The 17490-nt window shown below is 43.9% G+C and overlaps 1 pseudogene; it reads left to right on the forward strand.

Annotated features, from left to right (window-relative positions):
• Nucleotides 1–9621: 9621 nt before the first annotated feature.
• On the forward strand, nt 9622–9882 carry LOC143998328 (small nuclear ribonucleoprotein F pseudogene; annotated as a pseudogene).
• Nucleotides 9883–17490: the final 7608 nt, after the last annotated feature.

Here is a 17490-nt window from a genome sequence, read left to right on the forward strand (position 1 = left end):
AGAAAGCCTTTAGGAGGAGTGAGAGATTGTGCCTTTATTGTGGCCAGGCAGGTCACTTTTTGAAGTCTTGTCCTACCCATCCAGGGAATGCCCGAACCTTGAGGTTCTGTCATGGACAGACCTTAGGTGGCGTTGTTTTGTCCCCAGTTATCCAGAAGGATAAGGCCCTGGTTTCAGTCACCCTTTCTTGGGCTGAGTCGTCCATCGAGATACAGGCTCTAATTGACTCTGGGGCTGCAGGCCTGTTCATTGATGCTGCATTTGTTTCACAGCACTTGATTCCGTTGCAACTGCGTGACACTCCACTTGCCATTGAGGCTCTTGATGGAAAACCTTTACAGCCTGCCCATGTTACTCATGAGACGGTTCCGTTGTCCATGTCTGTAGGGGCTCTTCACCATGAGGTAATCCAATTCCAAGTTATTTCCTCAGCCAGATTTCCGCTGGTTATTGGTTATCCTTGGTTACAGAGGCACAACCCCTCCTTTGATTGGCTACGTGCTGAGGTTCTCTCCAGGTCATCACAATGCAGTGAGACATGCTTCCTGAAAGTATCCAAGGTCCTGTGCACCTCTTCACTCTCCTCCCTACTGCGATTTTAGCAATGTCTTTGATAAAGGTCAAGCCGGTAGTTTGCCTTCACACCGGTCTGATGATTGTGCAATTAATCTTCAACCTGGTGCCATACCTCCTCGTGGCCGGGTTTACCCTTTGTTGGTCTTGGAGGATAAGGCCATGGAGGAGTATGTTGCTGACGCACTTTCTCGAGGTTTCATCCACAAATCCTCGTCTCCTGCTGGTGCTGGTTTCTTCTTTGTGAAGAAGAAGAGCGGTGAACTGAGACCTTGTATAGATTATAGTGGTCTCAATCGTGTCACGATTAAGAATGCCTACCCGATTCCATTGGTTACAGAGTTATTTGACCGCCTCAAGGGAGAAACGGTTTTCACAAAGCTTGACTTGGGAGGAGCATGTCCGTGGTCTTCGTTCCACTTGGGTACAAGTCCAGGAGGCTTTGCATTATGCTAATTATAGGTACAGACTCCATTCTGACCGCAGACGCCTGCCTGCGCCTTCCTACCAGGTTGGGGACAGGGTCTGGCTGTTATCTTGCAAGCTCAGGCTTTGTGCTCCCTCACTGAAGTTGGCACCTAGGTTTATTGGGCCTTTCCGTATCCTTTGCAGGATTAACCCAGTGGCTTATGCGTTGGACCTTCCTCCTAGTATGTGCATCTCAAATGTGTTTTATGTCTCCTTATTGAAACCGCTGGTCTGCAACCGATTTACCACCTCGGTGCCACGTCCCCATCCTATTCAGGTTGAGAACCATGAGGAGTATGAGGTACAATCCATTGTTGACTGCCGTAGGTTCCGTGGGCGCATACAGTACCTGGTGCATTGGAAGGGGTACGTTCAGGAGGAACACTCCTGGGTTTCATCCTCGGATGTACATGCCCCTGTCCTCCTCCGCAAGTTCCATAGATGTTTTCCCCTCAAGCCTGGTGCCCCTCCAAGGGAGAGGGGTCATTGAGGAGAGGGTACTGTCAGGGCTGGCTTAGCCCTTCCTTCTCTGGGCTGGCTTCTCAGTTGTCGGCTAATTGCCACCTCTCATATCTCTCCACAGTTACCCAGCTGTTCCTGATCCTGCTTGTCTGATCCGCCTACTTAAAGCTGTCCAGCTCAATTCATTTCTGCCTTCGCCTTGGTCACATCACAAGAAACCATCTACTGTGTACCTGTTTAAAGATTGGCTTGCTGACATCCCTTCTGGCTCCTTATCCTGCTTGCTGTTCCTCCACTTGGATCCCAGACTTCTGGCCTGGCTGATTACCCGATCTGGTTATTGAACTCTGGACTGGCTGACTACTCGATCCGGTTGCTGGACTCTGGCTATGCTTTGGCTATGCTTACAATATTTACCTTTTTATTTTTATTTAATAAACATGTGTGATTTAATTGTACTTCTGTCTCGGCAGCTATACATCATTATAAGTGTTATAATTACTGATTGCCTCTTTCTCTCCTTAGCATGTTTATCAATTTTCATAAATTTTTTGTCAATGATTTTCGCAAAACATGTAGAGCTTATTTGAATGTTAAATCTACTACAGTCATACATGTCTATTTGACATGGTATTGACACTCATGATCCATATTGGAAAGGTTTAGTTGCTACTGCAATTATTTTGCAGTATTTAAAATGCTTTTTATCTCTATATATTAATTGTTAATAAAAAGTTATTGTTTATTTTCTGAAGGAATATATTACAATATAATTTTATTATTATCATTAAAGTTTAATCCTTTGATATAGATTTAGTTGTTGTCTGTCCACGCAGGTGAATGCCTAAAGCTTAGTTCTTGTTGGCTTCTTGGTAACCAAATAAACTGTTGTGGGTGTAAGAATGGACTTTGCAGGGGAAGCATGGTCAGGATATATAAATGAAATCCATACAAATTGTAACACGACTACCAGAGATGATTTGGGTCTCAACCAATATATATCTAAAGCTAGGAGATTATTAAAAAAGAAGTCTAATTTGTACTGGCATACCAAGTTTTTTCAACAGTACATACATGACAATATCTGGCCAATTGGTTTGAGGATACAGATCTTTCCTTCCTTTAAAAACACTACTGCTGAATTTAAATATGATTAGGAGCAGGAGCTTACCAATTGTAGCAACTGTGAACTGATTAAGCTATTGGTGATGCAGTGCAGGTTTAACTTACTCTCCCTGGACCAGGAACTAATTTCCCTTCAAATGATACACAAGTCGGTTAAAAATCATGCAGAATTTCAAAAAAGTGTCAAGAAATTAAAGAGTATTAAAATAAATGTAATAAAGATATCATTTCTAAAAAAAACGACTAAAATGTACAGGGATAAGATGGCTTTCCTGGAAGGATATGCCTACTGCTGGTGCTGGCATTTGATGCCGTATAATAAAAGATCTGGACAAGGCCCCAGATCTCCGTGTAACAGCTCAGCCCATTTCTTTAGGGAAGAAGACACCGAGTCTGATTCTTCCCTTTCTTCTTCATCTACTGGACCCACGCCTACACCATCCACCCCAGCACGTTTCAATCCCAAGTGCAAATCTAGGTGCAAGTAAAAGAGGCCTCAGTGGAAGCCATCCTTTCATCCCGCACTCTAAAAAACATCCCGATGATGTCACCAAACACCCTCCTCATTCCTCTAAACATCAGCACTAACAATCACAATCAGGTTATAAGTAAGTGGTCCTCCAGCTGCTCAACTTACCACACATTTGGGCCCTCTAGCAGCTCAGGCCCTGAGTCTGCTCCAAAATAACTCCACTAACACACTTGTTGCCAACACAAACACTATCTCTGTTGGACTTTCCAACACTGACAATTCTTTTACATGTGTTCTTTTTTGAGCACATCATTGTTATTACCTAATCCTATGACGCCCTTGTTGATACCCACTAAACAAAGTACACTTGATCCACATTTAGCATTTACAGGATCACAATCTACAAATTTTCCTTTGGTAGCGACCCAAACCCCTCACATGTAGAATTAATTATTATCATTCTCACTTCATATTCCTTTCCATGGGATGATTTTGGCCTTTTGAAATATGGACTAAGTTTTTGCCCAACATTTCAGTTGGACAAGTATGATTCCATTAAAGATTTGTATCTATTTACCAGAAAACTAACTTACACATTTCTTTTTGATCAAGATAGGATGAGTTCCAAACAAGATAGGGACTAAAATATATGAATTGCTGTTACCCACGGGGGACATTAGAGACTTAATAGGAATAAGAAAATGGGAAGAAGAATTAGGAGAGATAATTACAGAGAAAGAATGGAATTTTTTTTAGGAATAATACATAAAACCTCAACGGCGTTAAAACATCAAGAGAGAAATTATAAAGTTACACTGAGATGGTGCTGGAGTCCAGTGGCATTAAAAATAGTTAATAAAGGAAATACAGAGAAATGCTGGAGGTGTGGGATAGAAAAAGGAACATTGGAACATATTTGGTATGGATGTAAGAAAGTGAGAAACTTTTGGATAAAAGTTTTTGAGATATACCAAAAAGTGACTGGAAAAGAATTAATTCCAGATGTAAAGGTAGCATTATTTTCCCTTACGACAGATACATTGGATAGTATGAAAAATGGGATAATTCAACATATGACAACAGCAGCTAGAACAATAATAGCACGTAAATGGAAAGAAACAACTAGTCCAACAATATCAGAATGGATATGCAAAATGAATGAGATGTGTTTCATGGAAAAACAAATAAGAGAAGAAGGTTATGTAAAAAGCCAGATACCAACGGTGTGGAAAAAATGGGAAGAGTTTCGGTCCTCAAACGGAATGGTAGAATATCTATAATTTAAAGAAAGGGGGAGGGAGGGGGGGGGGAGAGATAGGTGAGGAAGAGGAAAGCCTAGAGGGGGGAGGAGAAGGAGAGAAAAGAAGGGAAGAATGTTTTTTTTTTTTTTTTTTTTTTTAGGTGATATTAAGGCTGCTTTCACACTGGGGCGGTATTCAGGCGTTACAGCGCTATAAATAGCGCCTGTGTAACGCCTGAAAAAAACCGGCCCCTTTAACTCCAGTGTGAAAGCCGGAGGGCTTTCACACTGGAGCGATGCGCTGGCAGGACGGTGAAAAAAGTCCTGCCAGCCGCATCTTTGCAGCGGTGAAGGAGCGGTGTATTCACCGCTCCTATACCGCTGCTACCCATTGAAATTAATGGGACACCGCGGCAATACCGCCGGCAAAGCGCCGCTGCAGCGGCGCTTTGCGGGCGGGTTTAACCCCTTTTCGGCCGCTAGCGGGGGTTAAAACCACCCCGCTAGCGCCCGCACACCGCCGCTAAAACGACGGTAAAGCGCCGCTAAAAATAGCGGCGCTTTACCGCCGACGCTGCTCTCGCCCCAGTGTGAAAGCAGCCTAAATGAGGAGTAAATTGTTTGTGTTTTATGTATGATGCTGTATGATGATGTTGTAAATGGACATGTATGTTTTATGATTATTATAAAAATAATAAAGAGAAGATTTGAAATAAACAAGATAGGGAACTCTCAGAAAACATTAAACATTTTACTATGGAGGAATTTCTGGAATTCAGAGATCTCATTCTCCTCTTGGAGTGAGAACTCTGGGCCCACGACATCCATTATGGATACTGAAGAATCGGTACTCCCACCAGTGTCCATTCCCATAAACAAGTTTAGACTCAAATTAACCAAATTCCCAGATCTCACTATCAATCCCCACATTTGGGCCTTTTTGATGGCTACTATCAGTGCTATCAGTGACATGAAGCACCTAGTGTTGGATCCTAGTTCTAAGAATTTATCTGTCCAACAATTACAATCTATCACCAGGCTATGTAATCACCTGGACCTGGTGATTAAACAAGCAGACAGAGGTGGGAATATTGCCCTACCTACCAACAAACAGTATACTAAGATGTGTATGGATATTCTTGCCAACCAGTCCTGGTATCGCAGGATTGCGATTATCTCTACTAAACACTTCATTAATGAATACAAATCCTTGATAGGAGATGTTTTCTCACAGGACTTATCGATCAGGATACCTAATCATATTTTAATACTAAATTCCCTCAGACAGCTAAGTTTTACTCATTACCTAAGATCCACAAGGAAGCATATGTTCCTCCAGGCAGGCCTATAGTACCTGGCATAGGATCATTTCCATCATTTGTCTGAGACACCCTTGATCTCCTCAAGCATATTGAGGGCTTATCGGTCCCTGCCGGTGCCCTGCTCATTACCTTGGATGTGGAGGCTTTGTACTCTAGCATCCCTCTCCAGCAGGGTGTCAGGATGGTATGCACATTCCTCAGGTAGCAGGACCACCATTTGTGAATTCTTGTTGAAATTACTATTTTTTATTCTCACGCACAATTGGTTTACATTCAATGGCTCCCACTACCTCCAGGTGCAGGGCATGGCCATGGACACTTGTTGTGCCCCGGCCTATTCCAATCTGTACCTGAGGGGTGGGAGCGTGACATTTTTTCCAGCGAGGCTCTGGCCAGCCACGCATTGGTGTGGCTTAGGTATATTAATGACATATTTATTGTATGGACTAGCACACAGCAAGCATTAGACAGCTTTGTTGATCTCCTCTTGCTGCCCTCTCCCATGGTGGCATCTACTGGACTCACTTACCCAGACCCACTGGACGGAAAGGAAGTGGAATTGGATTTCCTTTATCCCACTCAGCACCTTTCAAATCCTTCCTACCCCTCCCTCTCTATCCTTCTGCTCTTTTGAGACTCACTGTATTCTTCCGTTTTCTCCAATTTCTTTGAGGATGCAGTAATTTATCAGCCTCCTGGACCAGTATCATGCTTTTTTGATGACTTATTTGCCTGTTTACCATACTTTCTCTCCTCTGAAATACCCACTATCATTCTCGGTAAGTTTAACATCCCTGATCACCTCATCCTGTAAACATCATCTTTTGACCTAACCTCTTCTTTTGAACTAACACAAAGGACACACAATTCTACTCACTCCGATGGTAACAACCTTGACCTTATATTCTTTCACCTCTGCACTCCTGGAACCCTCACCAACATCCCTATCCTCTCTCTAATCACAAACTCATCAGTTTGACAGTGTTTTTGTCTCCAGCAACCTATTGCTCCAAGCATCAAATGATTACTCATAGAAATCCTCACCACTCACCAACCTTCACTTCTCTATTTTGCTACTGACCAGTAACGGCTGGTGGAATATTTTTTGGGAAGGTGGCAAACAATCCACCCAGCAAACAATCCACAGGCACTCCCCCCAGTCGGTGGGTCACCAGCCCCGCATTTACCCCATCTAAGTTGACAAAACTTCCTCTGAGAAGTGGGCAACGTCTCCTCCTGGTGCTTTATGGCGGCTTCCCCTGCATCTCCTCCCTCCTTGGCAGCCAATAGGATCACTTCTCCTCTCAGCCAGGAGGAGAATCAGGAAGACAATAGCGAATATTAATTCGGTATTGTCACACAAGTGGGTGGGCTCAGGGCACAGTGCTCTGTGCCCCAAGCCCACCCTTTTGTGAGGCCTTTTAGAGCCTCTGGCTCTAATCACGTGCTTCTAAAAAAGAAAAAACCCATTGGAATCCATTCGTCCATCGCCCTGCATGTAGAGTAGGGGGCCAATGCCCCTGCACCCTGCATTATGGGTACTGACAAAATGACAAAATTTCCCCCTGTCTACAACAGGTGACTCTCATCCTCACTGGTCACAATTGCTCCTCTAACTACACACACATAATTAAGCCCCAACCTATTCACCCATGGCAAAATGAGAACACCAGAAATCTCAAGAGACATAGCCATGCTATTAAACGACTGTGGCATAAAACGAAATCCCTGCAAGGATTCATCCTATACAAATCTGCCATCCTAAAACAGAATTTGTGGAACTAACAAAAATACAAACTTTTAGAACGCTTAGTCTACAGTCACCTAGGCTCTTTTATCACTGAAAACAGCCTTCTTGACCCGTTACAGTCTGGCTTTTGCCCGCAGCTCTCCACAGAAACTGCCCTAATAAAACACCCTAATGATTTACTAACTGCTAAACCTTTCGGTGGCCTTTGCTACTATTGACCACCCATTCCATCTTAATTAACTCCGCTCCATTGTTCTCCAAGATTCTGCTCTTTCCTGGTTATCCACCTATTTATTACAACTCTCCTTCACTGTTACCTACAACTCTGTCTCCCCCACCTCCACTTCCTCTTTCTGTAGGGGTCCCCTAAGGCTCTGTTCTTGGACACCTTATGTATCTACACCTCCTCTCTTGGTTACTTGATAATCTCCTTGGCTTCCAATACAATTTTTAAGCCAGTGACACTAAATATATCTCTCTACTCATCACCTCAGTCCTGCCGTTTACTCTTGCATTACTAACTTACTAACTGGCAAATCAATATGTATGTCACACAACTTCCTAAAACAAAATCTTTCCAAAACCAAGCTTGTAATACCCCCTCCCCCACCTGTGCCTGCCTCCCTGACTTTTTAATAAAGATCAAAAATACAACTATCAGCCCCTCCCCTCATGCCTGGGTACTAGGTGTAATCCTAGACTCTGACCTGTCCTTTCAAACCCAAATCCAATAACTGTCGAAAGCTTGTAGACTTCATCTCTGTAACATTTCTAAAATGTGCCCCTTTTTAACTAATAAAACCACCAAGCTACTAATTCCCTCCCTTGTTATTTCTCACCTTGATTATTGCAACTCCCTTCTCTTAGGGCTACCTCTACACAGGCTAACCCCCCTATCATGAATGCTGCTGCCAGACTCATCTACCTTACCAACTTCTCAGTGTCTACCACTGCTCAATCCCTTCACTGATTTCCTATTGCCTAGCAAATTAAATTCTGGTACTCTCTACCTCAGTCTGTCCAGCTATCTGCTACTCTGGATCCTTTAAGGCAATACCTGAAAACTCATCTCTTCCGGTAAGCCTATCCCGCCTCCACCCAATAGAGTTGGGCAAACAGTTTGAGCTGAGCAAAAGTTTGGGCTGAATATTGCATGTTCATCCATTTGGTGTTTCCCTGATTGTAGTTTTAGTGTAGTACAGTGTTTAACACAGAATTAAATAACATTTAATGCTGTATACAATGATGCATAACCCTTTTTTTTGGTTATTTCTCGTGTCTCCACAAACTTGCGGTGCATGGGCTCCTTATTCTTCAAAGCCTGCAAAAGGACCCAAAAATTCATGGCATCAAGGAGCAGGATCATTATTGGTTGGCAACCCTCCTTGACCACTGTTACAAGAAGAATATCTTAGAACTCATCCTGCCCTTGCAGAGGGAGTACATGATGAAATATCTTGAAGATACCTTGAAGAGGAGTTTATGTAACATCTTTCCAGGCTCTGGTGGGTTACAATCTAATGGAAAAGGTAGTTTTGAGGCTTCTATTGGTCACATGAGGAGTGGTAGAGAAGGGGGCGCCTAAGTGACGCATTTAAAAAATGTTTAAGTCCCCGACACCTAGGGCTATCAGCTTCCACATTCCTTTGGCAGCATCTGCATCATATGATGGAAGATTATCTAGGGGTGAAAACAGACATGGAGAGCTTACCAGTAGACAATCCACTGGGTTACTGGGTCATGAGAATAGGCCACTGGAGAGAACTTGCCCAGTATGCAATTGAGCTGCTGGACAGCCCTGCATCCAGCATACTTTCTGAATGGGCATTCAGTGCTGCCAGAGGTTTTGTGTCAGATAAAAGAGCGTGGCTGTCCACAGACTCTGTTGACTGGCTGATATTTGTCAAAATGAATCAGTCCTGGATTAGCAGCAGCTATCAAGCCCCGAATGCCGATATCACTGGGAAAATGTGATCTGGAATCTCTGCAAGACTGTCTGGGCTGCCAAGCTTTGTGAGTGTTGATTTTATCTTGAAGTCATTTTTTGGTAAAGGATTCATGTGCACAATTAAAACCCAAGGACCAATGTTTCTGCACCTGTTTGACAGGTGTATGTACTTTAAATTTTTGACAGCAAGGCCAATTCTTCATCAATAAATATTTTGTTCCTTTCACTGGTCTGTAGATCAGTGGTGGCTTCAGAGACAGAATGAGTTTGCCACTAAACCCAAAACCATTCCTTAATGGCCTTACTGGTAAGCCAGTAATGGTGAAACTTAAGTGGGGTATAGAGTGTAAGGGATACCTGGTCTCTCTGGATGGTTACATAAACATGCAGCTTGCCTATACATAAGAATATATTGATGGGGCATTGTCTGGACATCTTGAAGACATTCTAATAAGGTGTAATAATGTATTGTATATGCAAGGAGTAGAAGAGGAGGAAGAAGATAGTGAGATGAGAGAATAAAGCAATTTCCAAATTAATTTTGTAAATTTATTTTGAAAACTTCTCTTTTGAGGTTATTGTTGGACATTTTTTTGTATGTGTTATTTAAGAAAAATAAACAGATTTTGTTTTAAGAGTACCGCTATGGCAGTGGTTCTAAACCTGGGGGTTGAATGACAATTTTCCAGGGGTCACAGAATCCTGGAATGTTCCTGAGGCCCGCGCTGCTCTCCCAGCCTTTTTGCAGGCACCCAGCTGGGCTGTTCCTGGAGCCCACGGCCACCCACTTAGCCTCTTCGCAGCCGTTCATTTAGTTCACGGCATGGCTAAGGGGCAGAGACTAGAGGTCAGCTGACTGGGGAGGAATGTGAAGTGGGAGGGGCTGGAGGAGATCCTATCTGCTGATTTCAGCATAGGTGTCACTCCTACAAGACACCACAAAGTCAGAGACACAGTGAGTAACACTGCCTGTAATTATAGTTCCCATTAAAAGTCCCCACTACAGTTCTTAGATCAGCAGATGACCTTGATCAAGAGCACCTAAGTTGGCTGATTAGAACACCCCGCCAGCACTGCCACTCATCCCAACTCCCCACCAGCACTGCCACTCATCCCATTCCACCCCACCAAAGAGTAAGAGAAGGAATAAAAACAGAGAATACATGAAAGGGAGAGGAAAAGAGGGTGAAGAACAAAGAAAAGGGAAGAGAAAGAAAAAGAACAAGAAATACAAAGAGAGGAGATAAAATGGAAAGAAAGGAGAACAAAGAAAGAGTGGTACATCCGAAAATTTGCCATAAGGGGTTTTAATACTGTACGAGTGGAAGGGACTCAAGGAGTGCTAAATGTCTGTGGGTTAGGGGTACAAATTACTTGTCTTGCTTTACATGCTGACAACTCACGCTACAAAAATAATTTTACTGTTAGGGATCCCCACAACTTGGGAAATTTTTATCAAGGGGTCATGGCACTAGAAAGTTGAGAACTACTGCTCTATGGGGTCAGGGTCTGAAGGCACCACCAACACCCAAAGCCCAATTTTTCCGCACCTGTTACTTCTATTCAAAGTCTGCAAAAGAGAGATCAGGATTTATCCAAAAAATCTCTTATTATGTTCCAAGTGTACTAAATTGTGGCCTCACCATGCAGACTGTCTCCCCAAGCCTTTGTCTACAAAATAAAGAAATCAATTTAAATGTCATTTTTTTTACTTTTTATATGTCAGTTTTGCTACAGCAGGTGCTATACACAGTACAAATGTGCCACTTTACCGGCAGACTAAGGAGACCCCCCATGCACTATATTTAAATAAATTTTTCTTTTTTGTTTCACTTTAACCACTTCAGCCCCAGGCCATTTTGCTGGCCAAAGACCAGACCACTTTTTGCAATTCGGCACTGCGTCGCTTTAACTGACAATTGCGCGTTCATGCGACGTGGCTCCCAAACAAAATTGACGTCCTTTTTTTCCCACAAATAGAGCTTTCTTTTGGTGGTATTTGATCACCCCTTTTTTGCGCTATAAACAAAAGTAGACCAACAATTTTGAAAGAAACACATTATTTTTTACTTTTTGTTATAATAAATATCCTCCAAAAATATATAAAAAAAACATTTTTTCCCCTCAGTTTAGGCCGATACGTATTCTTCTACATATTTTTTTTATTAATAATTTATTTTGTACTAGTAATGGTGGCGATCAGCGATTTGTATTGTGACTGCGACATTATGGCAGACACATCAGACATTTTTGACACATTTTTGGGACCATTGTCATTTATACAGCAATCACTGCTATATAAATGCAGTGATTCCTGTGTAAATGAAACTGGCAGTGAAGGGGTTAACCAGTGGGTGGCATTGTAGGGTTTAAGTGTTCCTAGGGGTGTGTTACTAACTGTTGGGGGCTGGGCTTTAATTTAGTGAACACTGATCTCTGCTCCAATCACATGGAGCAGAGATCAGCGTCACTAGTTGCTAGGCAGAACGGGGAGATGCTGTTTACAACGGCATCTCTCTGTTCAGCCGCCCCGTGAGATGATCACGGGTATGTCCGCGGCGATCGAGTCTGTGGGACTCATGGGGGTCCTGACCAGCACGCGAGCGATGGCAGGGTGGCAAATTTAAAGGGACATACAGGTACGCCCATTTGCCTGTCCATGCCATTCTGCCGAAGTACATCGGCGTGCGCTGGTTGGGAACAGTTTAAGCATCATTAAAATCACTGCTCCTTGAAAAATAATATTTTTTAAAAACTTTGTTTTACATTGACAGATGTCTCCAGGACAGTTCCTGGGCCCCCATACCCTTTTTATGGCCAATAACTTGCATATAAGACTTCAAAATTGGCACTTTTGATTTTTCAAGTTCGGGTTCCATAGAGTTTAATAGGGTTCACTGTTTGGGTCTGAACTTTTGCAATCGAGAGTTCTGGTGCAAACTGAACCAGGGGGTGTTTGGCCTAACTCTACCACCCAACAACTTTTAATTCTTCCATCAGTGCATCCCTCAAAGTTATTACCTTTTTTATCACCTGCACCACCCTTTAACCCTCATGTATTTAATTGTATTGTAACTGTACTGTCTCCCTGTATATTTCAAAGCACTGCACAAACTATTGGTGCTATATAAATCCTAAATAATATTATTAATAAGCTATACATGTTTATTAGATACTATATGCTGTTTTTGTGGTCCATTTATACTAATAAAATTCACTTAACGAATGCATTAATGCACAAGCACCATGCGCATAAGATAGGAAGTTATTTTACAAATCAATATCCCTTTAACAATGGCTTACATTTTAAATCTGAAAAATAAACATAAATCATGCAGTATGTTAAAAATACATCAAGTTTAACAAATTACCAGTCTACAGTAGGTGAGAAAAAAAAAGACTTACATATTTTATACTCTTCATCTTGAGTGTAATTAACCTTGTAAAATGTATTTTCGTGTACGACTGAGATGCATTAATTCATTGAGTAGAAATTCAAACCACATTTTCCAAAGCTGAGGCTGACAACAAAATGGATCAAACGAGAAATATAATTTAATGGCCAATTAAAACTATCTTCTTTGATTTACATATTTTTTTTCATTTTGCTTGGCTTTATGGAAGCAATAAAACAGGAATACAAATAGTTGACATTCCAATGAAGAGTTTTATTGTTTCTTAATAATATGATCACACAAACTATTTTTCATTACACCCAGTTTTATATATATATATATATATATATATATATATATATATATATATATATATATATATATATAGCTTGGTAATTGATTGTCAACTGGTATCTGGTATTGTTTACTGGAATAGGATCAACTTCTATTTGTAAAGCAAATAAAGTCACAACGACACATTATTTTCAAGGACTCTAAGGAGCATATCAGCAAAGAGACTTATGATGCAATTATGGCAGGGGCGTACCAACAGTGGGGCGGGGGGTGCGGTCCGCCCCAGGTGACACACATTGGGGGGGTGTCAGTGGCGTATCTAATGGGGGTGCAGTCCACACCCGGGTTGGGTGACACTGACACCACTTACAGAGGGTGGGGAGAGCCCTGGCAGCTCTCTATGGCCGTTTTTTTTTCCAGCCAGATCACCCCCGTGCTTCGGCAGCAATGGTCTGGTCTTACTCTTTGCTTTCCTCCTTGCTCCTCCCACCACTGCTGCACTCCCGAACCAAGCCTGCACAGTTTTCCAGACCTTGCTAGCTGCTGCCCTGGTGTACTTGAAGCTGAGCCAGCTGCCCTCCCTGCCAGTGTCCTCCGAGGTGAGCTTGTGATAAGGGGGTGTGGGTTGGCATGGTGGTCGCTGCCCTCAGTTGCTGTGGGGTGTTTGTTTCTGCCTCCCTGACCTGGTCTAATAAGGGGGAAGGGGGGAGGCTGCTATGTCCACCACTGACTAATGTGCTAACTCACTGCTTTTAGTTTAAAGGGTGATTCAGTGATTGGAGTGCAATCATTTTCAATAAAATTTTACCTGAGTGTCATTTTTTGATTGGACTTTTTACTTGCATGCTGTTCCATATTTTGCTTGTTGTTTTTCCAATGCGGCTTTAGAAATGCCTTCTGGATTCCTGTGCAACTCCATGCGGTGCAATTTTCAACTCATTCATTTAACTGGGATGAAATCACATTGAATCGCACACACTAGTTTTTCAAAAGCGTACTGCACCAAATTGCATGATACTATGGTACCATGAAATCTGGAGCAGGCAAAAGCACTGCCATTGTGATCTGTGTTAAAGGTGTCCTTAGAAAAATATATGTACACCTGCAGGAGATCACGTATGCAGTGTGGGAAACGCATACAGAACATGGATTTCCTGCACCACCTTCTGGTATAAATGAGCTCTTAAAGTGGTACTAAAGGTTTGTTGTTCAGAGTGACCCTGAACCTCATCTTCTGGGGTCCCTCAGTGGCTCTCGTGGCTCCTCCCCGAATTAGATAACTCCCTAGGACAGTGATGGCGAACCTTGGCACCCCAGATGTTTTGGAACTACATTTCCCATGATGCTCAACTATATTGCAGAGTGCCAGAGCATCATGGGAAATGTAGTTCCAAAACATCTGGGGTGCCAAGGTTTGCCATCACTGCCCTAGGAGAAGCGCTCTCACGTGGGGGTTATTTTACTGACTCACTCTTGATTCATTCATTTGGTGTCCACATACGCCAAGTTTATGACTTGTCCCCACTCCCCAGCATCCACATCATTGGATTTGATTGACAGCAGCGGGAGACAATGGCTGTGCTGCTATCAATCTATCCAATCAAAGCCAGACTCCGTGGAGAGGAGGACAGCGCGTCCCCGCCGAGGAGATGAAGGGGCTCGGGTAAGTAAACGGGGGATTGGGGGTCCGGTGACTGACAGGTGTGTTGTTTTTTTTTTCACCTTAATGCATAGGATGCATTAAGGTGAAAAACCGCAAAGGTTTAAAACCCCTTTAAATATTTAAAATCAGATATCACTCATACATTTTAACAGTATTTATTTTAGTAGTTCCAATGCGCCCATAATTTTATTTTATTTCTGTTCTACAGATGCATAATAGGCTGTAAATGTAATTATTTTTTTTTTTTTGCAGCAAGGCAGAGCAGGAGTAAAATAAGCCCATTTGTTAATAACCCCAAGCAATGATGTCAGTGGATGTTATAATTACCCCCACAGCATTGGTGTCAATGGGGGCTATGCAATGTAAGACCCCTTTCGCACTGAAAGAGCCACTTCTGCGTCTCCAATGTGAAAGTCCTGAGGGCTTTCACACTGGAACGGTGCGCTGGCAGGGCAGTCCTGCTAGCAGCATCTTTGGAGTGATGTATACACCACTCCTGCCCATTAAAATCAATGGGGAAGCGTTGTAGCAGCGTTTTGCAGTGGTTTTAACCCTTTCTCGGCTGCTAGTGGGGGGTAAAAGCACCCTGCTAGTGGCCGAAAAGCGCCGCTAAAAATAGCGGCATTTTACTGCCGACGCACCCTCCACCCCAGTGTGAAAGGGGCCTAAAGGGGTCCAGAGGTGTGGGGGCTGTGTAATGTATAGGGGGTCTTCCTACATTTTACCAGCAGTTATGGATGCAGTGCTGTAGATTTCTTAGGTTGCATATTTTTTTCTGCATTTTCTGAAAATGCACCAAAAGTTTGCATCTTTGGCGCATTTTCAGAAAACAGGAAAATATATATTTTTTGGGGGGATGACACCATGTTTTACTGCACCAGGTGACACCAGCCCTAGTAATGCCACTGGCAGCAGCACAGGCCACAGAGCGTGGAGGCGCTACACATGACGTAATTTTATGTCAATGTGCGGTGTGCCGACTGCCCACCTGGGGGGGGGGGGGGTGCCAGATATAGGATCCGCCCCGGGTGCCAAATAGTCTAGGTACGCCCCTGAATTATGGTACCTGTTTTGTTTGTTAATATGCTCCTTTAAAATACTGGGGAAGTCTGGGGGGGGCTGAGGGCTGGACTTTTGGGGTATCTGAGGCTACAGTTGGTAGAACAGTTCGAGCCGAGCAAGTGTATAGTGCCAGCCGCTGCAGCCTTAACAATGGATGAGTTATCAGCTGTCAACGGGCTTTCAGTGAAAAAGAAAAACTGTGTGGGGTCCCCCAATCTATACCAGGCCTTTTGGGTCTGGTATGGATTTTAAGGGGAACCCCATCACAAGATTGAAAAAAATGTCTGGGGCCTCTCAAAATCCATACCGGACCCTTGTCTGAGCATGCAGCCCAGCAGGTTAGAAAAGGGGGGGTAAGTGAGCCTGAACCACACCATATCTGAACCATGCCAGGCCACATGTCCTCAACACAGGGGGTGCTTTGGGGTTGATGAGGATCTGTCTATCATGACGCCCACTCCACAAGTTATCAAAAAACTATCAACCGCAACTAAGGCTAACCGCCAAATGCTTACTCTGCCATTTGACAGTTCCTAAATAGATGATGATGATAGCGTGGACACCTGATGATGTCACCTGGTGGCACCGCCCCCCTTGTAACGTCAATGATCCAGCATGCACCTATTTAAGAAATGGCTAGCAGGCTTTCAGCAGTTAGCCTTTGTCGTGGGCGGAGCGTTCGTTTTTTTGGGTTCCGTCGGTGTGGCGGGCATTGTGATTGGCGATGAATCTACATTGGGAGACGTTGTTTTATTTTTTTATTAAAAAGGAAACATCAAAAATTGCCTCCTGTCGTTATTTATTTTTGACCCTTTGTTTTTGTGAATGAGTTGGGTACAATGTATCCCATACTCATTCCCATTGGGAGGGGGCCAGGATCTGGGGGCTCTCTTGTTAAAGGGGTCTTCTGGTTTCCAATAAGCCCCCTGCCTGCAGACCCCTACAACCACCACCCAGGGTTCTCAGGAACAGGCCCTTGTCCCTATCAAAATGGAGACAAGGTGCTTTGGGGTGGGGGGTGCAGTTTTGCTATAGCAGGTTCTATACATAGTACAGCTGCGCCACTTTACAGGCAGACTAAGGGGACCCCCCAGGCACTATATTTAACCACTTGGGTACCGCGCTATTGCCGAATGACGGCATTAGCGCGGACCTAGATTTCCGGGACTACGTCTATTGACGTAGTCCCGGTTACGAGCGGCCTGCGCGCCCCCTGAGGGGCGCGCGCGGCGCGCTCTGTGATCGGCGAGTCCGTGAGACTCGCCTGATCACCGATCCGTGTAAGGGGTCGATCCCGACCCCTTATCACGTGATCAGCTGTCAGCCAATGACAGCTGATCATGTGATAGAACGGAGCCGGTAATCGGCTATTATTCCTCCTCGCGCTGACAGCGCGAGGAGAAAAAAAAAAAGCCGATCACCGGCGGCCGTGATCGGGACATCAGTCCCGATCACGGCCAGCAATGCAAGGCACCACATGCCACCTGCCAGTGCCCACCTGCCTCCCGCAGTGCCATCCTGAAGAATAACTAAAAGTAAAAGTAAGTGCCCCCCGTCTGTGCCCATAGTGCCCACAGTGCCACCCCACAGTGCCACCCCACAGTGCCACCCCACAGTGCCACCCCACAGTGCCACCCCACAGTGCCACCCACAGTGCCACCCCACAGTGCCACCCAATCTGCCTCAAAGGTGCTGCACCCCAGTGCCGCCCATCAG

Source organism: Lithobates pipiens, unplaced genomic scaffold, assembly GCF_037356315.1.
Source record: "Lithobates pipiens isolate NorthernLeopardFrog02 unplaced genomic scaffold, aLitPip1_a1.2 Scaffold_19, whole genome shotgun sequence".
In the NCBI taxonomy this organism is placed as follows: Eukaryota; Metazoa; Chordata; class Amphibia; order Anura; family Ranidae; genus Lithobates; species Lithobates pipiens.